This window comes from Cupressus sempervirens, chromosome 3, assembly GCF_028749045.1.
Source record: "Cupressus sempervirens isolate cs-2001-9-10 chromosome 3, ASM2874904v1, whole genome shotgun sequence".
Lineage (NCBI taxonomy): Eukaryota > Viridiplantae > Streptophyta > Pinopsida > Cupressales > Cupressaceae > Cupressus > Cupressus sempervirens.
The window spans coordinates 49,035,150-49,058,176 of NC_143120.1; the positions used below are offsets into that span (position 1 = coordinate 49,035,150).

The 23,027-nt window shown below is 34.7% G+C and overlaps 1 pseudogene across 1 annotated transcript in view; it reads right to left on the reverse strand.

The window, feature by feature from the left end:
• Nucleotides 1-21,633, reverse strand: part of LOC149564732 (MADS-box transcription factor 23-like) — a 233,676-nt pseudogene extending 212,043 nt beyond the window's left edge. Inside the window, exon 1 of the transcript XR_016361907.1 lies at nt 21,331-21,633. The product of XR_016361907.1 is annotated as an MADS-box transcription factor 23-like (transcript). The remainder of the gene's footprint in view (nt 1-21,330) is intronic.
• Between the last annotated feature and the right edge of the window lie 1,394 nt (nt 21,634-23,027).

A 23,027-nucleotide genomic window follows, 5' to 3' on the forward strand; every position in this document is an offset into this window, starting at 1 on the left:
TTTCAATTGATGTACTTGTAATCCAACAAAGAAGTTGATTTCTCCAAACATTGACTTCTCAAATTCATGTTTCATTTGATCAGCAAAATCTTTGCAAATAACATTTTTTCCTCCAAATATTATATCATCAACAAAAATTTCTGATATCAAAATGTCTTTACCTTTTTTTGCTTTGATGTACAAGTTGTTGTTGTCATTTGTTCTCTCAAATCTTATTTTCACAAGATATTTGTGTAATCTTTCATACCATGCTCTAGGTGCTTGTTTCAATCCATAAAGTGCTTCGTGCAATTTACAGACCATGTCCTTGTTCTTGTCATCTACAAATCCCTCTGGTTGTTCTATGTAGACTTCCTCTTCTAGTATACCATTCAGAAAAGCAGACTTCACATCCATTAGGTACACTTTGAAACATTTGTATGCAACATATGCAAGTAGTGTTCTTACTCCTTCCATTCTTGCAACAGGGGCAAATGTCTCCCCATAATCTAGTCCTTCTTCTTGTGCATAGCCTTTGCAAACTAATCTCGCTTTGTTTTTTGTTATCTTATCATTCTGATCAATTTTGTTTCTAAACACCCATTTGGTACCAATCACATTCTTATCAGCTAGTCCAGGAACTAGGGTTTATGTTTTGTTCTTCTTAATCTGATCTATCTCCTCTTACATGGCTTTATACCAGTCATCATCTTGTAGTGCATCTTTCACTATTTTTAGTTCAACCTTGCTCAATAGAAATGGTTCATTCCTCAATCTATTCCTTGTCATTGGTCTGGCATCCTTGTCACCAATGATTTGTTCTACAGGGTGATGTCTTCTCACATACTTGGCTAATCTTGGTTCTATCCTTCTTTCCATGTTTGATCCTTTAGCTTTAGAGTCATATTATTCTTCTTCATCTGGCACTTCATCATTTCTCTCATGTGCATTGATTTCAGAGTTAGAATGTGCATTCTCTACATTCTGTAGCTCGGCCTCTAAATGCAACTTGGCATTCACTAGTTGTGACTCGGCAAATACTAAAATTTGTTGTTGATTCCCAACTTGATTTGCAAAATTGTCTTCAAAAGTCATTCCTTCATAGAAGTATACAAAGGATCTATAATCCTCTGATTTCTTGGACTCATCAACTTGAACTTCTACATGCTCATTAAAATTTATATTTGCACTCTCCACAATCTTGTTAGTGTTAGTGATCAAACACTTATATGCTTTGCTTCTAGTGGAGTGTCCAAAGAATATGTCTTCATCACTTTTTGCATCAAACTTGTCATTTCTAGCATCTTTAAGAATATAGCATTTACAACCAAATATTTTGAAATGTTTAACATTAGGTGAGTGACCATACCATAATTCAAAAGGTGTTGCATTTGTACCTTTCTTGACCTAGACTCTATTCAGTGTGTAGACTGCAGTACTTACAGCTTCTCTCCAGTATTTTAGTGCAACATTTTTCTCCATCATCAAAGTTCTAGCACAGTCAATCAGTGACATATTCCTTCTTTCAGCAATATCATTCTGTGGTTGAGTTCTTGGCGCTGATGTTTGCTTTTTGATGCCTTTGTTATTGCAGAATATCTCAAACTCTTTTGATGTAAACTCACCTCCTTTATCTGACCTTAGGCATTTCAGGTTCTTTCCTATTTCCTTCTCAACTCTAGCCAAGTACCACTTAAACATTTGGAATGCATCAGATTTTTGCTTTAAAAACATAACACTCATCATCCTATAATAATCATCTACAAATAGCATTATGTATATGTCTTCTAGATAGCTTTGTACTTCTATTGGACTACATAAGTCTGTATGGACTAACTCTAGTACTTCTTTGGAAGTGTATGTTTTGCTTTTGAAACTAGACTTAGTCATCTTCCCTAGTTGATATTGTTTGCACATTGTATTTTCAGGTTTCTTTAGTTTTGGCAACACTCTGACCTTCTTCTTGCTAATGCTGATTAGATTATCAAAGTTAACATAACATAGCCTTTTATGCCACAACCACATGTTATCAAGTCTAACAACAAGACATGTTGCATCTTCCATATCTAGGTAAAACAAATTACTCCTAGTTTGTTCACCTTTTCCTATCAAATTTTCATCAATGTCATAGATCTTAGCAGTTTTTTTTCCAAATTCAACTTTGCAACCTACATTGCCTAACTGTGATACACTCAACAAGTTCTAGTTCAATCCTTCAATATAGTATGCATTATCACATGAAATTTTCTCTGTGAGTTTAATAGAGTTTTTTCCTTTGATTCGACATGAAGCATCATTACCAAATCTAACACTATTTCCATCATATTGAGTAAAGGTAATGAACTTACTTTTATCTCCTGTCATGTGATGTGAGTATCTACTGTCTATGATCCACTTGTCATTCTTGTTCACCTAGGTAATCAATGTTTTTGCTTAATTTTCATCTTTATCTAATTCATCCTTTATGGCCACATAGACTACTTCATCATCATTCTCATCAAAGTCTTCTTCAACAATGTAGCATTCCTTGCCTTTTTCATTTTAGTCTTTGCTATCATCTTCCCTCTTGTTCCTATACTTGTTTCCTTCTTTATAGTTCTTCTTCTATGTACATCTTGCAGCAATATGACCTACTTCATTGCAATTGAAACATATGATAGGGAGCTTACCTTTGAATTTACCTTTGCCTCTATGGAATCTCCTAGCCAACTATTCCACATTTTCCTCATCTACGCTGCTATCACTGGATGCATGTTTTCCCTTTCTTCTCTTCTTGTTTGATGTCTCTTTCTCAGTGTTGTCATCTTGGCATTGAAAGCAGATTAAAAGTTCTCAGGTTTGTAGTTATCAAAATTTGACAATTCAAATGCAGTAAGTCTTCCCACTATTCCTTCAAAGGTTAGTGTGTTTCCTTGTACACACCTTAGCTCTTGGATGGCTAAAAGTCTAATAGCATAGATAGCGAGCAGAGTTCTTAAGTATTTTCTAATGACAGTTTTTTCTTCCAATTGACCACCTAGACTTCTTATTGCACTTATCACTTTTTTCATTCTTGCAACATATTGAGCAGCATTTTCACCTTCCTTCATTTTCATGTCATCAAACTTTCCTCTTAAGCTTTCTCTCTTTGCTCTCTGGACATTCTAATCTCCTCCATAGATATCTAATAAGGCTTTCCACATCTTGAATGCAGTGTCACAATATTTGATGTCATCATATTCTACATAATTAATTGCAAAGGCAATCCCTAGCATTGCTTGATTGTGCTCCCTTTTATTCAAATCATCTACAGTAAGAGATCCTACTGGATTTATATGTTTTGTTCCAATTGAGGTTTGTGCATAGTCACCTGTTGATCCAAGGTGCAATTTCATCAAACTCTATCATGCAACAAAGTTGTCTTTGTTAAGCTTGGGAACTTCTCTTTTGTACATCTTGATCTTCCTGTTTCTAGTACCTTGAAACTAAATCAATAGATGGCTCTGATACCAATTGTTAAAAATGCTTTAGAATAACTGGGGGAGAGGGGGGGTGAATCAGTTATTCACCATCCAAATGTCCTATTCAAACTTTTCACTAAGTATAATGAGCCAATTCAACCATTCATTCATCCAACCTTTAACTTTTCTAATCAGCACGTTACTGTAAATCAACATACAAGCATAACAAACAAGAAATCAACACTTAACACAATGATTTACGTGGAAACCCAATTGGGAAAAACCACCAATAACATGCTACTTAATTCTCACTCTTCTAATGTGATACCCTGTTAAAGGCTTACAACACACTATTAAATGTGACCTTGTTAGAGGATTTAACCACCCTGTTAGAAGTGGACCTGGTTAGAGGACTTTAGAACATTCATTTGGAATGTCACTCTGTTAAAAGATTTACAAATGGCTATTAAACCAACCTAAGTCCATAAGATTTTCATATCTAATACAATTGCTAGAGAGTATTAGAAAATCTTGACTTGACTACAACATACAACTTAACTTGTAGATCTCAAATCACTTCTCAACTCGTATCATTGCCTAGCTTTCAATCTCTGCAACTCTTGATAGCTTGCCCTCCTTTCAAGCTCAGTCTCCTTGAGTCCCCATGCTCAATGTACCAATGCAATCATCTCTTCATGACCACTCGTAGAAGCAAAGCCTCTGTGCTCTTCCTTCTCCTAGATGTCTTCTCCTTGACACCCTTCTAAGCACTTCACAATTTGGCACTTCAACAGCAACAACATCAGCAATATTTGCTTCTTAGTCTATGACTCCTTAAATAGAAGTCTTGGAGTTCCTTTTCCCACTTGATTCTTCCATTCTTTAATTTAAATTCGTATGGATTAGGTAGGATTTATTGCATCTAAACCATATTTTGTTTCCTCTAGAAACTTCTTGAATAATCCTCTTGAATTCACCTAAAAACGGTTTACATAGAATTTTGTGTCACCAACACATCATGCTTATCTTCCAACTCATTCAAAAAATTCAAGGTAACCACTTTGTCAGCTCAGATTTGGCGAATTGTCATTTGAAATAATGCAGCAGCTTGGCACTATTGAAATACTAGTGCTCGGCACATACTATGTTACTCGGCATCAACTGTGTTTTTTCTGATGCTCAGCACCTAACGATCACTTGGCACCTAAACTTCACTCAGCACCTGAAGATCACTCAGCACACACTAGAATTTCTATTACTTAGCTCTAACTAAGAATTTTCTCGGCTTCAACTAACTTGCTCGGCACCCACTAATGATCTTAGTTTAAGCTTTGCAGTCATCCTTGTTGCAACTTCTTCTTTTAATTTTTCTAAGTGTGACCAACCTCTATATCCTTGAATATGTTATCAATACATCATTTAACCATTGTCTTAACTGATCCTTGTACTTCATTACAATATCATAACGCAACCTTTCCCTTAGGTGCTCTGGTTACATCTTGTTGATCAAATCCTCTTCATCAATCAACTAAGTGATAGTACTTAGATCTTATAAGCAAATACCATTCCTACAAATAACAAGTCTGACATCAATGACAAAACAATGATTGAAAACAACAATTTTCTTTATTTGCAACAATCTCCCTCTTTGATCTTCAACAATGAGTTTTTCAATCAAATTTCCAACAAAAGTTTGCATTTAAGTCTATTGAGGATCTCTATGAGTGGTTGGTAATGCCATTTGGCCTTACCAATACACCAAGTACCTTCATGAGAGTCATGAATGAAGTCTTGAAAGACTATTTAGGAGTATTTGTTGTTGGATACTTAGATGCCATCGTCATCTTTAGTAAAAGAAAGGAGGAGCATATAAAGTACCTAGAAATAGTGTTGAAGAATCTTCAAGAGGAAAAGTTGATAGAAAACCTTGAGAAGAGTGAGTTCATGAAGGAGGAGCTAACATACTTGGGTTTTGTAGTATCCCAAGGAAGTTTGAAAATGGACAAGAGTAAAGTAGAGATAATCTTAAGTTGACCTACTCCTATATCTTCTACTGAGGTAAGAAGCTTCCATGGCCTAGCATAGTTCTATAGCAAGTTTGTGAGGAGGTTTAGTGAGATTTGTGCACCAATGAATGACACCATCAAAGTAGACATGAAGACCAAATTCACATGGACCAAGGTAACAGATGAGAGTTTTGAGAGATTGAAGAGGGAGGTGACAACTCAACCAGTATTGGTTTTGGCTAGTTTTGAGAAGTCATTTGTGGTAGAGTGTGATGCCAGTAAAATAGCATTTGGGGTAGTTTTAAGCCAAGAGGGCAAGCCTGTGGCATTTTTCAGTGAGAGGTTTAATGAAGCTAAGACAAGGTATTCAACATATGACCTAGAACTCTATGCACTTATTCAAGCTCTTAAGGAATGGAGGCTAATGCATGATAATCCTAGGCTTTCTTGCAATCCTGCATGTTGGAGCTATGTGCCAATGGTTTTCGATTCTATGTTTCTGTCGAGTTGGTTAGTGTATACTGAGTTACTATAGCTTTAGTGCACATTGAGCTATTGTAGCTCTAGTGTATGTTGAGTTATTGTAGCTCTAGTAGATGTCAAGTTACTATAGCTCTAGTGGATGTCAAGATATTGTAGCTCTAATGGATGTTGAATTACTATAGCTCTAATGGATGTTGAGTTACTGTAGCTCCTAGTGGATGCCGAATTACTGTAGCAATCTTGTGTTGGTTGAGTGTTTCTTCATGCGTCAAATGAACCTGTTGCTGCCGAGTTCTCTAGTGGATGTCGAGTGTTCATGTATGTGTTAAGTGCCAATATTGGTTTTACTTTTGTTAGTGCCGAGTTGTCTGTAAGCCAACTTTTGGCATTTAATATATGTATGGGTATTTAATTTTTGTTGTGGCTGACTTGTGGCTCGATCTATATTTAACGCAAGGGATTTAATTTAGTTTGTAATAAGTTGGGCCAAATTTTGGCTTAGTTGGGTATAAGTAAGGGGTTTTGCAGAGTCTTTACTAGTAGTTATCATTCCAGCTTGGAGAAGGGGATGAAGTTTAGATGCAAATTTTGAAGAGCTAGGGCTACGGCTTGAGAGCTAGAGGACTACTTGGTGGACCTAAGGGTACAAGTGTGGATTTTTCTTGGTGTTCTTATCCAGCTGTGTATTTGGACTAGTTGGGATTGGATTTGTAAGTGGATCTTGTTGGATCTTGCAAAACTAATTTTGTAATTGCTATTTGTATTTGGCCCTAACCCAAAAGACCTTACAGTTGGGCATATTGCATGTAATCAGTTATGTCTATGAATAAAGAGTTGTGATTTGGTATCAGATCTTGTATTCTTGTTGTTTTGTTGTTGAGTTTCCGTTGTGTGGTTATTTGCTAGGGGTTTGGACATCTCCTTTGGGCATCCTCTTGGCTTTGCACTGCGTCTGAGGCATTACCTATTGCCTAAGGAATTTTTTGTCTTTAGTGACAACCAAGCACTAAGTTTTATCAACTCACCTGAGAAGCTTAGTTTGAGGCACATTAAATGGATGGAGTTATTGTAGTCCTACACTTTCACTATTAAAAATAAGAAAGACACCAATAACAAGGTGATAGAAGCTTTAAGCAGGAGGTTGTTGACAATACAAGAGGTCAAGTTGTAGAACATGGTACTAGATCAATTCAAGAACTTATACGAGCAGCACACTGATTTTTCAGAGGCATAAAAGGTATGTGTTATCTTTGAAAATAATTTCCATAGTGACTTCTCTAAATATACTTTGCAAAATGGGTTATTATTCAAGGGTCAACAATTGTTCATCCCAAGGGAATCTATGAGGGCAAATCTCATACAAGAGAAGGACAATGGAAGTATGAATGGACATTTTTGCTATAACAAGACCCTAGACCTAGTAGAAAGGTTCTACTATTGGCCAAATATGCTAAGGGATGTAAGGAGGTATGTGGAACAGTGTGGCTTATGTCAAAAGGCAAAGGGCACTTCATCAAATGCACGACTCTACCAACCTATACCCATTTCTAATAGGCCTTGGGAATGCATCAATATCAATTTCATAGTAGGATTGCCAAGTAATAGGACAGGGCTAGATAGTGTATTTTTGGTGGTAGATAGGTTCAACAAGATGAGCCATTTCATCCCATGCAAAATAACACATGATGCAAGCAATATAGTTAATATTTTCTTTAAGGAGGTCATCAAAATACATGGTTTACCAAGGAGCATAGTAGCTGACAAAGATGTCAGATTGATGGGGCACTTTTGAAAAACCCTATGGAAGATGTTGGGTACAAACCTAGCTCATAGCTCTACCTACCATCCCCAAATAGATGAGAAGACAGAGGTCATTAACAACGTCCTAGGCAACCTCTTAAGGTATCTCACCAAGGAGTATGGGCAGAGTTGGGTGCAAGTCATACCTCGAGCAAAATTTTCCTACAATGATAGCACGAATAGGTCAATGGGCTTAAGTCCTTTTCAAGTAGTCCATGGCACACATCCAAAGGGCATAATGGAGCTAAGAGACCTACCAACACATGAAAACATCAATGGGCATGCTAATGACTTTTGGTAGTCTATGAAAGAGTTGCATGATTAGGTTAAGCAAACCTTGATGAAGGCAAAGCAAAAAATGAAGGAGAAGAATGATGTGGGGAGAAGAGAACTACAATTTCAAGTGGGAGAATCGATGATGGTCTATTTGAATAAAGCTAGGTTATAGAAGGGTATCCCTAGCAAGTTGCAGATGCAGAGGATTGGGCCATGCGAGGTACTTGAGAAGTATGGACCCAATGCCTACAAAGTGGACTTACCCAAAGACATGGCTGTCTCTCTCATCTTCAATGTCAAAGATCTAATACCTTACAAAGGTCCAAGGGTGGATAAAGTAGAGTATCAAGAAGAGTTAAGAAAGGATATCTCAGACCTATAGGTACCTAAAAAGAAGCAACAACAAGTGGAGAGGATACTAGATTCTAGAGCGCAAAAGAGTACAAGGAACAAGGTGTATAAATAACATCACATGAAATGGTTAGATATCCTTAAAGCTGAAGCAACTTGGATTGCTGAGAGTGATTTCAAGAAGCATGGCATCAACAAGGAGTTCCTCTCTCCAATAGTACCTTAGGCTTCTTCTTGCAGGGGGGGAATGGTGCAAGAGCACCTAGGGGCAAGGTGAAACCCTAAGTCAAATTTTGGTTTGTAAATGGTCTAACCAACCATTGAGTAAATAAGGGCTAAAAATAAAGTTTCAACTTAGGGTAAGGAGGTGTGGCTAGGTAAGAGTGGAGTGCGAGTCATGTTTTGTGCAACTAGGTCTTGTCAAGCCTAAAAATTGCTCAAGGTGGTTCTATGAGGAAAAAATTGCAAAAAACCTAAAATGGGGCAAAAAATGTTCAAAGGAGGCCATTAAAGGTCCTAGGTTCAATTTATGGAGGTGAAAACCAAACTAGTCAAGTTTGGAGGCTTAGATTGCAAAATTGAAAAAGTTGTCAAAAAGTTGCTCATTGACAACTTTGCAATTTTTGCAAAAAATGCAATAGCAATTTGTACACAATTTTGGAAAATAGGCAACATGGGTAGTTATGGCTCAAACCAAAGCATAAGGTTGTTAACAGAGCCTATAAGAACACCTTCCAACTCATTTCCAAGGGTTTGACATACACTTGTACAAACATCACCTATATGTGAAGCATTTTGTGATTAGAAAATGCAATTTTGGAGGATTGGGCAAAGAAACTTGATTGAATAACTTATTCTTTTGAATGGGGTAGTGTCTTAAGATCATGTGCTAATACTGTGCATAGTTGTTTTGGTCTTGAACATTTATTTTATAAGGTTTGCAAAATTAGTTAAGATTTGTGTTCCTGCTATCCAGTTTTGGATAACCAACACTCGAATGACTATAGCTTGAACTTCCACGGTCAAAACACCATGGGCTTTGGAAATCAAGCAATAACCCCTGTACATTATGTATATAGTGATTTTGGGGTTTTTGGAAGTCGGGTAGCTAATTTTACAAGCGATATCTAAGCAAGAAAGAAAGGCTTGGCAAGGTGCAATGAAAGCTTGTAATGGAGTTTCGAGGAGAACAGAGGATTGACACATGCCAATCTTGCTTAGGAAATGATGGAGTAGGATACCAGGGGTTCATAACTCAATGGAGGAGGTTGGATGTGGAGTTTGGAGAAATTAGAAAGACTTTCACTGTCATTGCCTTTGAAACCCTTGAAACAAGGGTTTTCTTGAACCATACTATATGGACACCACAAGGGCCTAAGACCTAGAAAACATTCAAGCATAGGACATTAGTAATCAAAGTCCTAGAGATATTAAAAGGCCTTGTTAAGAGTTTTTGTGAGTTAATGAAGGTTCCTTGTTTTTAGGAGGGCTAATAGGGGCTCTTAAGGCTATAAGGGCTAATAGGGAGAATTGGAGTTGTGGCTATGGTAAACCTACCCAAAGGATGTAGAATAAAGTGAAAAACATCAAGAACCATAGAAAGATGGTGTAAGCTTGATTTTGACCCTTTAAATGCACTTAGTGGAGATTCAGTTGACTAGGCCAAAAGATGCATAGTTGGGGTTATGGAGTGAAAAGGATTGAAACCTAAGTTGATTGGTGAGTTTCTTGGAGATAGGGGATCGCAAGTGAATCATCTAGGTTGGGGTTGCAATAGGAACCCTAGATAGGCTAGGAGTAGCCTTGGTAGAGCAGAGAAGTACTAGAGTGAAGAAGCTCTCCATCAGGTGTTAGTCCACACCTTTTAACGTTGAGGCGGAAGATTTGAAAAAGCCCTAATACCTTTTGAATTTTATTATTATAAGGTTTTATGTGAATATTTTTATTTCCTTCCATGAAATTATCATTTTGTATTAGCTCATACCTTATTTTTAACCCATGGTTATTTATGTTACAAGATTCAAGAATTTGCAGATTAACAATTTTCTAAATGATTGATTAATTAATAGAGGAACAAATGTGTTCCTTATAAAAAAGTACAAGGACATTGTTTCTAAAAGAAATAACATAGACTAAACACGAAATTAGAAATAAAACTGAAGACAGGATAGGAAACATTCCTATCTAGATTGAAAAGACGGACTACAAACAAGTAGTTGACCATTAGAGAAAGTATTTAAATAAGGAGATAATATCTTAATAAAGATATTAAAGATATTATCTTGATACCCTTCCTTAATGGTCAACATACGGATGTCAGAACATTCTGTGATAACTGAGACCCTCCCTAGATCTACAGAATGCTAAAACCAAGAAGCTCTGCCAGAAGAGTGCTATGACTCAAAAAATATTACAATTACAAAATTTCATTTTTGTAGAAAAAATGGTAAAACCCAAAATCTCACGCAACCTTGCGTATTACAAACAACATGAAATGGTTTTTAAGGAGAAAATCAACAAACCTAGAAAAACAAAAACAGATTCAAAAGGTAAAAAAAGTAGCTTTGCCTTGATCAAGAAGCTCGACAACTTGTGTTGTTGGCTGGGAAGCATTTTGCCTTGCTTGGGCAGCCAAACATTTCCAAAACTCAAACTTCATATGGCCAAACTTATGACAGTAATTACACTGTACATTTTCCTTCTAGAGCCATCCAGGGATTGAGGAGAAGGTTGATGCTAGAAAGGCTGAGAAGGCTGATGGTTGTTGATGTTTTGTTGAAAGGATTTTGCAGCAAATGCCTGCTTTAAGGAGGTTGTAGAAGCACTACTGCCAAACTGTTGTTTCCAACGATCCTATTGCAGAAGTTTGGTGAATAATTCTACAAACTTCAAATCAACATTAGTTGACGTAATTTTGAGTGTTTCTATGAAGTGCTCATAGGATGATGGTAAACTTTTAAGAGTGATGACTACCATAGCCTCTTCCTCCATTTTCCAACCAATAGCTTCGAGCTGATCACGAATGTCCTTAATCTTTGTCAGATGCTGTTGCAAAGACATACGTTCATCCATCATAATGGAGAATAGTTGATTCATCAGATGTTTCATGTAGCTCCATCAAATATTTCTAAATTTTTGCAGCTAACTTGCCGAAAGGAATCTGCGGTAGTTGATCATTGATAACAAAGTGCTTAAGAAGCATAACAGCCTCTCAATTAAAATCATCAAACTTGTCTTGTTCTGCTTGGTTGCAGGTCAAACGAGTCTTTGTGCCTAGAACAAGCTCATCCAAGTGACGATACTCAAAGATGGTTAACATGCGCTACTTCTAGTGGTTATAATTGTGGCCATTGAATCGTACACTGCCTCCAACATCAAATTAGTCAAAGATGCCATTTCGAAGAATTCAGGTACAAACTTCAAGACTGAAATGCAACAAGTATGGATTTCAAGGCAAATTCCTAGCTGACCCAAAAAAATTAGAGTGACCCAAAAAAGAGCTCAAAAAACTTAGAAGGAATTTGCTGTCATTTTTTGGATCCGCTAGCTCGAAAATCAAGGCACCCAAAAAAATAGACAACAATCAAATTGAGCTCTCAAAAAACCCACCAAGAATCTGCTGTCAAAAAAAAATTCCAACCACAAAAATTAGCATTTCAAAAAAAATGGCCCTGGCTGCAAAAACTTGAAAGAACTTAGATTTCTTGATAATAATGGTGGATTCTTTCTCTAGGGAGAGCACAAATGATGAAGAATGGAGACAAAAAAAACTAATCCTTGACCCTACAATCGCGATTTTGCTGCCAAATGTGCTTGAAAATATACAGATGCAAGCTACTTCAGACACGCATGATTTGGACACGTGATTTGTAGAAAAAAATCACGAGCTTTGCCAAGGATATCAAACACGATTTTGCAGAACAATAGGTTATGAGTACAAATGATCTAATAGAGGGTTTGCAGAAAAAATGCGAGCAATAACTGGTGCGATTTTAGAAGTCACAATTTGCAATGTAGTGTGATGCCATGATTTTCAGCTTGCTGAACTAGAAAGGATGCATTTTTTTCCAGTTGGGAGGCAAGAGAAAAAATATAATTTAGCAGAGATCCTGAACAATGAACAAACCCTAGTTAAAACTAGAAATAATGAAGGGATTTGTGCATACAAATTACTCAAAAATGGAAACCATAGACGGGTTGTTGAGAAAAGCCATTCAAATAACTTCAAAAAATTTGTAGCAGATAATTTCTAAACAAATCATAAAATTTTCAAAAAAAGTTAAGTATTGAATCTGATAGAATGTTACAAGATTCAAGAATTAGTGGATTAACGGATTTCCAGATGATTGATTGATTAACAGAGGAACCAATGTGTTCCTTATAAAGAATTACAAGGACGTTGTTTCTTTTCAACGTAGACTGAAGATAAAATTAGAAAGAAAATTGAAGATAGGGTAGGAAACATTCCTACCTAGACTGAAGACAAGATAGGAAATATTCCTATCTAGACAGAAAGACATACTACAAAAAAGTAGTTAACCATTATAGAAAGTATTTAATTAAGGAGATAATATCTTAATAAAGATATTAAAGATATTATCTTAATAAAATCGTGGTTATCCCGTGTCTTGTTTTTCCTTGTTAAAAACCCTTTTTGGTGAGTTATTTTTGTAACCGTTGGTCTCTTCCTTGATCAATGGACATCGCATTCTCATAAAGTAAAAGTGTTTGTTGTTTAAGAAACATGAAAATATGACAAACTGTCACAAGTCCCTGCGTGTCCTCAAAACATAGAATAAAGTATATCTTTCCTGATCATTGATCAAAAGGAAAATTGATCACTCTCATATTGTTGCAAGATGAAGATGTGAGCAATTTAAAATGTGTGACATTGTGACAAAGCGATAAGTGTCCCTATGGGCTCTTCTTGCATTCAAACAGTATGGAAAGCATCTTACCAGCCATAGATTCAGATCAAGATCAATGATTCTTGTATTCTCGCAAAGCCAAAATCCAGAATGTTTAACCAAAGCAAGAATGTGATATGTTGACAAGTTGAATCTATGGGGCCAGCTCCTATTATGAGCAGCAAAAGGATATTGCCAGCATATGTTTCCAGGTGGCATGTTTTGATTTGCCATGTGTTGAATGTAACAAAGTATATCGACCTCTCATAGCCATCAGATTTTCAGGTAATCAACGATTGTCACATTGTCGCATAATGAAAGTGTTTGAAGTTTACCGAAAGCGAGAATGCGAGAACTCACCATGACGTAGGAGCATCTTGGGTGTAAGAGCAATCTTGCATCGCCAAAAAATATTTTATTTTCAATCTTTTCTATTTTAATAAGGACTAGTAGACAAGGTGGTTACTATTTATGGGAACTTGCTATTTTTATAAGTTTTTCATACGAGCTCGAGATGTCCTCATTTTATATAGGAAGGTTTATTTTAGAGTTATAAGACTACTATAAAAATATCATTGCTCCAACTTAAGTATTGAAGAAGCTATTGCAGATTTTCAGTGGAAAAATTTGCAAAAAAATCTTCAGGCTCACCATTGGAGGCCTTAGAGTGCCCAAATGAGGTTTGAAAACTCAACGGAAGGGTGTTAATGAGGTTCCAAGCCTGTAGCTCAAACCTCGCATTTTCGAAAAGTGGTTATAATAGCCAATCGGAGCAACGGTTCGAGAGTTATCGCCTTCTAAAGTTGGGCTACCCAAAATATTTCAATAATTGCCAAAGATGTATCTAGCTGACTCTATATGTTTTGTTAGGGTTGTCGGCCCTAGGTATTAAGTTTTAATGTCTAGAACCTTCCCAAGTGGCATAAAATTGCCTATTTAAGAAAAGCTTGAACATTCTCTATGATAGCTCTAAGTGATAGTTCGTAGCTTGTCCTACAGATTACTGTAATGAAGGCGCCCATGTGGGTTAGCATATTGTACTTATGAATTTTGTAATTCCGCATTTGTAGCACAAATAATAAGTCCATATTTTGTTCTTGCATTTTTTTTTGTTTCTTTATTTTTGTGATGTGTTTATGGTATTAAGGGGAGCATCCTTCATCACACCATGTGTCTAAGTGGGTCATGTTGAGCACACAGTCACAGGTAGAAATCTTAACCATTCGTCTGATAAAGATTAACAACAGTCGCATTCTCGCAAGATGAAGATGCATGGTTTTTAACTAAACTGAGAATGCGATGTGGTGATGCATTTCTTAGTGGAGCCAAGTCTTAAAAGGAATATATCAACTAGAATATTTCATGATCATAGGATGCAAAAGGATCGACAATGATCATATTCTCACATAATGAAAGTCCTCGAGTTTTAGTCAAAGCAACAATACGAAGTTTTGACACGTGTCCAACTAAGTAAAATGTAATGCAGTCATTAGGTTTAAAACAAGTCCGTCCAATCATGCCTATAGCAACGGCCATTTTTCAAACTTTTGACATAGCATGCACAATTTAACTGTTGAGCATTAATGGTGTATCAAAGCGAATTCATGTTATGGAAATCTGCATAAAATCCACAATTTGATTCATAACCAGTTACAACGTGAAAGAGATTTGAAACAAAGAGAAAGATATTTGAAATACAGAGAACTAAAGCTTAGAGTTTGAATTCTCCATACTGTGAAGTATCGCAAACAAAGTATTTTGTTGGATAAAGAAATTTGTGGGTAACTGCCTAAAACTTCTATTTTCTAAAAAATTTCTAGTCTCACCTTTATCCAATTGATAAAAATGCCTCTGCGAAGAGATTTTTCTGGGAAGGTAGACTACCAACATAGTAATGTACATGATGATTTCTTTGAACAATTACCCCTCTCCACCAATGAAGCAACTAAAGGAAAAGAGCTAGTTCCTAATCTAGCCCCAAGTTATTGATTGGTGATATTTTTATGACAAGGAAAACTAGTTAAGAGACGCCGAGACAATATTGGGTGGACTCAAATTGTTCAAAAAATGGTTTTGTCAAAGAAAATACGATACACCAATGAGCAATGCTAGGGAGTTTGACATTGGATAATTGGTCGTTCCTAGTGTGTTCTTTGACGACGATTTGTTGACAATGATAGCAAAGAGATATAATCATGTGCTAAGGGTTAGTTGGCAATTTGTCTTGTTATAGTATAAGGAAAGTTTAGCTAAAAATTGAGCTTTCTAGGAGTTATTTTTGAAGGTTACCAAATATGAAAAATTTCAAAAATTGTAAAAATCTGCCAAAAAGGGTATTTTTCTAAATTTTTTGGTTTGGAGAATTGTTTTGTTATTTAAGGAGTTGTTGAACATTATAGATAGAAGTTGGTGAATGGAAAGTAATGAGAGTTAAAAATTTGCATTCATGTTTAATGAATCATATATAATATCTGATGGATAAATTAGCTTGAATCAATTTGTGTGTTGCGTTAATAGGTTTCCAATCCTACTAACCCTAATCCTTTGGGGGGGACACAATATCTCTCTTATCTTCTGCCTACATGACATGAGTATATATATGCAACTTGGCACTATATTTTGATGGTACCTTTATGTCATTAGATGAGAACTATTATGTGATCTTTTATTTTTGGCTTTATGTGGTTGGTGGTACACACTGTATGCTCGGATTAGTATATGCTTATATACAATCATGTTGAATCTTACATGAATTAATGTCATCTTGGCAATTTGGATTGTCTAGTTACTTGTTGCATGCCTAGTTAGGGATGTTAGACCTTCTAAGGTTGTTAATGTGAGTTGTGTAGACTTCTTCTCATGGGTAATTGGACCTAAGCAAGAATATTTTATGGGAGTTCATCGCTTTTCTATTGTCATATTTTCATATTGGCGTTGTGAGTCGTACATTCTTGTGTTTATTCCATAAAAATTATGATGTTATATAACGGTATCTAATTCAATTTAGATCCAAGGATATTGGATTATATATTTATCTTGACATGTTTTCTTGGGCGTTACTCATGTATGTAGCAATGGTCACTAAGATATATTTTTTTATGCTTGATTACTAGCAAATTTTGGGTTTTAATTAATATATGCTCTAATTATCAAAAATGTTATTTGCCACTTTAATTTAAATGAAATAATTATATATGATGTTTATCAAGGATTAAACATGAAAGAAATTATTTTGTATCATTCAAATACATTAGCTAAAACATCCTTTCATTAGTTTAATTTCTGGAATTTGAAATATTTGCTTTGGTTATTTATACAGTGAAAAACTACACTTAACTTGAACTTGTTTTAGTAGGCATGTACTAATTATCAGCTTCACCTAGTTCCATGGGTGTAATCCTATCTTATGGTTAATAGCGGCATAGAAGATAGTAACATTGGTTATTCATGACTTTAGTCAATATCATCTTTACATAGATGGTGTATCCTTAATTATTATAGTATACTTCTAATCACCATAGGGGTAAAGTTTGGACCTCTTTGTACAATGTAATAGATCAATATCTATTTGTGAATCATAGAGCATCTACAATTTTCATGGTTGAGTTAGATCATTAAATACATGTTTATATATTTGAACAACTATTTTATATAATTTTGTTACAGTAGTATTCCATTTAGTTGGAATTAATTTAATTTAATCCATGTTATGTTTGAGTTATTTAACTAGTTTTCTATTTATTATTCTAAGTGATTTTAAGATTTAGCCCATTTTGACTTTGATTGAAAGTTTATCTACAATCGTTAAAATACTTCTTATGTTCACTCATATATTTTAATTGTTTTTTTGCTCTTCAAATCATTTTGTTGATAAATTTGAATTTTGCTTGATAGGTATTACTAAAGACTTCAAATTTTGTGGTTAGTATATCGTTGGATTCGTTTTATGATTTCTCCCATTTTCCTCTTAGCTCATTTGATTTCACAAAGTGTGTGATTCTCATCCATTTTTTTTGTTTTTTCTCCATTTGAGGTAGAAAAACCTCATATATCTCTTTGTTCTTCACATTTTTACTTAGTCATTATTGTGTTTAGACAATGAGATAAGATAATAGTTATACCCTACTTCTCTAGTTTGCTTTGATGCTCATTTGTGCTTGTATACTCTAGAAATATGAAACCAATGTTCTGCAGTCCAAATTTATAAGAATGGATAAACTCTAGATTTGAAGGTTATTTTGTGGTATATTTAGAACCAGAGTGTATTCGTAAGCATGAATGGACATGGCTTTGGATGTATGTATTAGAATTAAATCTCTCTATTTTTATTTCTCTCTATTATGTAGATTTACTTCTATTTCTAATGGTCACTAATCTTCTATGTTTAATATAAAAACTTTATCTTTCTCTTCAGAATATTTTGTATTTCTGTGTTTTTTTGTTATAGAAACATTTGTGCGTGCGTGTGCATGTGCATGTGCGTGTAGAGAGAGAGAGAGAGAGATTAATAACACATTCATTATTTACCATAATAGTATGGAATGCAGAATTGAGGTTCGTGAGATATCTACATCAAACTTTTCCAAGAGAGGGTTTACGTTTCCAACCTCCATTATATACACACACTCCCATTATCTAATACATTTATGTCTTCTCCCAACTTTTTATCCAAACAAGAGATTATTTTGTTCAACCTTCTTAATGCCAACTTTATTACCATCCCTTGACCTTAGAATAAATGAGAAATGGAGACACAATTTTTTTTGTTTTTCCTATTTGTGTGTATTGTCAAATGCATAGGCATGACACTAGTGAATGTTGTGTTTTAGATTATAACGTTCAAAAAATTAGATCTGTTAGATATTGTTCTCCATATGAAAAGAGACAACAAGTGGCATTTCTTTCAATTATTCCTTCCAAATAATATTTATTATATTATGTTGTTCCTCACTATGTCACACTAGTGGATTAACTTTTGAGACTTGTTCTAATTCATGGTAGTATAACATCATTTGTAATTACACTTGGATAATTGAATATAATAGCCTAATTATTTATGTCTCTATATTAGGGGTATGAGTAGTTTTCAAGCACTTGTTCTTCTTTAGGATTTGTATTTTCTTTATTAAGTTGTATACTATTTAATAGTTTTCCTTTCTTCCATAGAATTGGGGACACCTCCATTGCGTAAAAGCATATATATTTTAAATTATCTCTCTCTAGTGATTGAAAGTGTGCAATCCTTCATCAAGAATCTCATCTCCAAGAAATTTGGAAGGATTGTATTCTTGATCTCATTCCCTTTTCTTATTATTAAAAATAGTATGCTTACTAAAGGTATCATCTCTTAATACAGGTAGATATCTTGAGACTAAGGTATCTTCCTTCTTTTGTGCTAGTCATGTATCCTTTATAAAGATCCCTTTATGCTTATTACAATATATCTTCTTTACAACTTTCTCTTCATGTCTTGAAGAAAAAAAATCCTTTAAAAGATCTTTTTCCTAGCTTGGAACACATAAATTGGTATAAAGATATCTCATTCATGTTGAAGATTTATTAAAATTCATATGGATCTTTATCTTTCTTAAAGATATTTTTTGTTTGTTCTTAGTGACACTTCACCATCCATTTTGTAGTCTTGTATTAAATTTTTGCATGTTCCACAATTCAACGCCCATGTTTTGATTACATTTTTAGATTTTCTAATAAATGGAGATTTTGTTTTGTAGCCTTCCTTAGTGTGTGTTGACTATTATGATGCACCTTGCTAGACTTGTTTGACTCTTATTTATCTAGCATGAATCACAAAACATAAAATGTGTTATTAACTAATATGAATCATGTCTTCTCTTCTCATTAATTAGTTCACATCCTTGTTCTTTCTACAAGTCTAGTTATACCTTTGTAATAATATTTTGAGAATAACAATAAAATTTGGATACACTTGACGTCAAGGTCTCTACAACCAGTTGACTTGGAACTTTATTATTCTTTAGTAGTAAATTTTTTCACATCATGTATATTCGAATGGTTTTGCATGTAGGATACCATGATTCAGAACTTTATCATCCCTTAAACGTAGGATCATTGTACATCCCTGGCTACATAACTGACTCAAGACTTACTCCAAACTTCTATCTCTTAGGCATTTTATAAGGCTTTCTCTAGAATCACTCTGTTAGAATAACTCTTGAATATTTTCGCTTCATTCCAAAATATTTGAATGTAAAATTTTGATGCTTGTTTAAAATTTTATTGTTGGACACAACCTTCTACAAAAGTGCAATCTTCATGATGTAATTGGATAGGGAAGGTTTTTAAATTTTAAAATAATTGTTTGGTAAAAACTTTAACATGATAGTGGTATGATACATGAACTAGCCCCACATCTTTTGACCTAGAGTTATTAATCAGTGAGGCCACAAATGAAGGACATCATCCATAACTAATAAATTTTATGCTCAAATTTATGATCACAATGGATCAACAAATACACAACCACATGATTACAATGGTCCAAATAGGGGCTTGAACCTTGGTGGGCACAACGACAATAATATCACCAGTTAAGTAACACAATAAGTAGTAAACCCAAAGATAAATGAGGTTTTAAATCAAAGTTTAGATTTTATTATTGTTTACAAGTGATAATGATCTTATGTAGCATGAGGTGGGGAGGGGCACTATAAGCAAAGTGCCACATCATATGTATAGTATGCTAAATTTTATTAAGAGAGTTCTACTTATGAATTATTCCTAAAGTATATTTTGGTTCATATGAGAGGGATCCCAACCCCACGGTGGAAACGTATAGAGTATCTATTATTATGGTTTCCAATTTCCAAAAAGAGGAAGGGGGGGGTGTGAGATTTTAAAGAATGGGGTGAAGGTGGCATTTTAAAGAACGTGTTTTTTTTTTTTTTTTGGCTTATATGGTTACTAGGACAAGAAAAGGTACCATCAATGGTTTTTTATTCCTCTTCTTCAATTTCAAAGAATTTTCAAGAGACACTTTTTGCATATTTAATTTATTAGATTTAATGAAGATATGTATGAGGGAAGCACTGAAATGATATAGTATTTATGCCTTATAAATATCCATAAGCTTAAGGTGCCATAGAACTAGACTATATATACAATACTTTAGTCAATGTAAAGTTTATTGTCAAAATCATTCTCATGGTAGCCAATATTAGTCATGTCATTGTTCTTAAGCTATTAGGTTGTGGTCTCAATTACCTACTAAATGTGTTCATCCACCTTTCACATATGAAAGAGAAAAACTATAAGATGTGAAACTTCTAATCATTATATTCGAAGTATAAGGAACCATATTTTGAAGTTCTTGATGCATAGGAAGAAGGTATGTCTCCATGACAAATCAACAAGTAACTTTATATCTTTGACATGTGGAACTATAGTAGAAAATTAGAGGCAAAGCATGGTTAGGTCGTTGTGACACAATTGAGGGTACACCTAAGAAGTGTAAGTACCCTTTCAGCAAGATAATTGATTTTAAAATTGAATGGCAGGAGTATAAAGGGGCACATATTTTCAAAGGCAGTAGTATAGAGCACAATATGTGGACGACTAGTACGTGGTTATCATAGATGCATATGAAGAAAAAGTTCAAGAGTAGTCATGCAAGTTGTAGCATTAGCTCAGTAGTACTTCTCCATTGAAGGAATGATGACAATGCATGTTTCAAATGTGAATATAAACTTTAGCAAGACTTTTGAATTGAACTACGAATTCGGCTATGGTGATCATTCAATCTCAACACAAATTGCACATAGTTAATACACTGCTCTCCATGCTGTACGGGGACTATTAAATTAGGGTTTCTCAAACACACTGATTGCTATCTCTACCTCTTCCTTTTCAGTCATGCTTTGCGAAAGAAAAATGCACCGCTAAGAAAACTTTCTTCTGGTTCATTACACTTATCTTATTCGATAGATGTCGTATCTATTTGCTAGTAAAAGCTTCTACATCTTTAAGTTATCTAACTTTCGAAACAAAATAGACTGCGATTTTCAGCCGTTTGGAGAACATAATCGAGAGAGGAAAAGGGGGATTCCTTACCTGGGACTGGCAAACTCGAAGAGCTTTCCCGTGGGAGAGAAAATGATGAGTCCAATTTCCGCCTCGCAGAGAACAGAGATCTCCTCGGCCTTCTTCAGCAGTCCTCCCTTGCGTTTAGAGAATGTAACCCTGCGATTTACAGGGTTTTGAATCCTTTTCAGATGCACCTTTCCCCTCGCCATTTTCACACAGTCTGACCACTTGTCAATAACTGCAGCTTTTCGCTCCTAAATCTCTTTCTCGTTTGAAATCGTTGCCAATCGTTACCTTGGCCTTTTCTGATATGCCCACGAACTTTAAATGAACCGCTCGTACAATATACCTAGGGGAGATTAGGTGACAATGGTACTCTATTTTTCATTTGGGGTTTTTCAAAATATTAGGAATGGTCTATGGGGTTGAAGTTTGAAACGTTTTTCAATGATTTCATTATAGATCAAATTCCATTGAACTTGAATTTGAGGGAATGGACACTTAGAGTCCTCCCCTCTAAATTGAAAAGATGTTTAAATAATTTTAGAGATGACTTCTATAAAAAAGATTTTGTTTATTTTCAAATGTTGAATGAAAGAAGTTTAATAGTTGTAAATTTATTTAGATTTTCCATCTTCAAAATATTTCAAAACTCCTTTATGTCCTTATATATTGAACACTCGATTGAATGATTATCTATAATAGCTTCCTTACCTAAATTATCATTAATACTTAAGTTGAATAGATACTCATAATCAAATTTGGTGTCCCAAATATGTGTAGCCATTAAGTGTCATAAACATACCTTTTTTTTTTGTTTTTAACTCCCTACCTATCAAAGCCAAATATCACACCCTATAGTTAAGTAGAGATTAATTTTTCCTGCGTTAAATTATGTGTACACACTCAAATCCACATTAATGGCAGTTTTAAAACCTTATATTTGTTTATAATAAGAAAAATTGTTGCTGTAAAATTACAAAGCTTGGTTAGGCAAGAGTCTACAATGCATTGGTAAATAGTGTGTCTCTCATCAGGAAGGTCTTGGGTTCAAATTTACTCAAAATAACACATAATAATAATTCTGATAATAATAAATGAATAATAAATAATCTAGACTTCAACTAATCACCTATCCAAAAGAAAAACTAGAAAGATCTATATTATTAAATAAATCATTTTAAACTAATATTATTTCTAAAATATCTAAACTTGTGGTATTCCATATAAAACTGCAAACCTTGATCTCTACCATTAGGAACCTAGTCTAATTGAGTAGTTTCAGATATACCCTATTCCGAAGGGAAATGTCACCATAGTTTTTGGAAAAATTCAAGACATAAAAAGGATTTTTGGTGATCATTTGTAGTGTTGGGAAGACAAGTTTTCTTTAATGCCTAAAACTTGGCACCCAATTTTTAACCCAGTGTTGAAGTGTTTGAGAAAACTCCAATTTGAGTGAGGCTCCCGAATGTGACACTTCAGTTATGGTTTTATTCTTCTCTTGAGGTAACTAGGGATTCATTGGGGAACTTTATGTTAGTGGACAAGAAGTCTTCAAATATGTACCACTAAACTTATAAGCAAGTATTTTAGTGAAAATGAATATTGATGAAGGCCTTCTTTCTAAAATTAAGATTAAAACATCTAGAAGGCTTGTTGGGTACATGTCTTAGCTTATGAAGGTATCTCCTTTAGATGCAGAATTTGTTCTCAGGTAGATC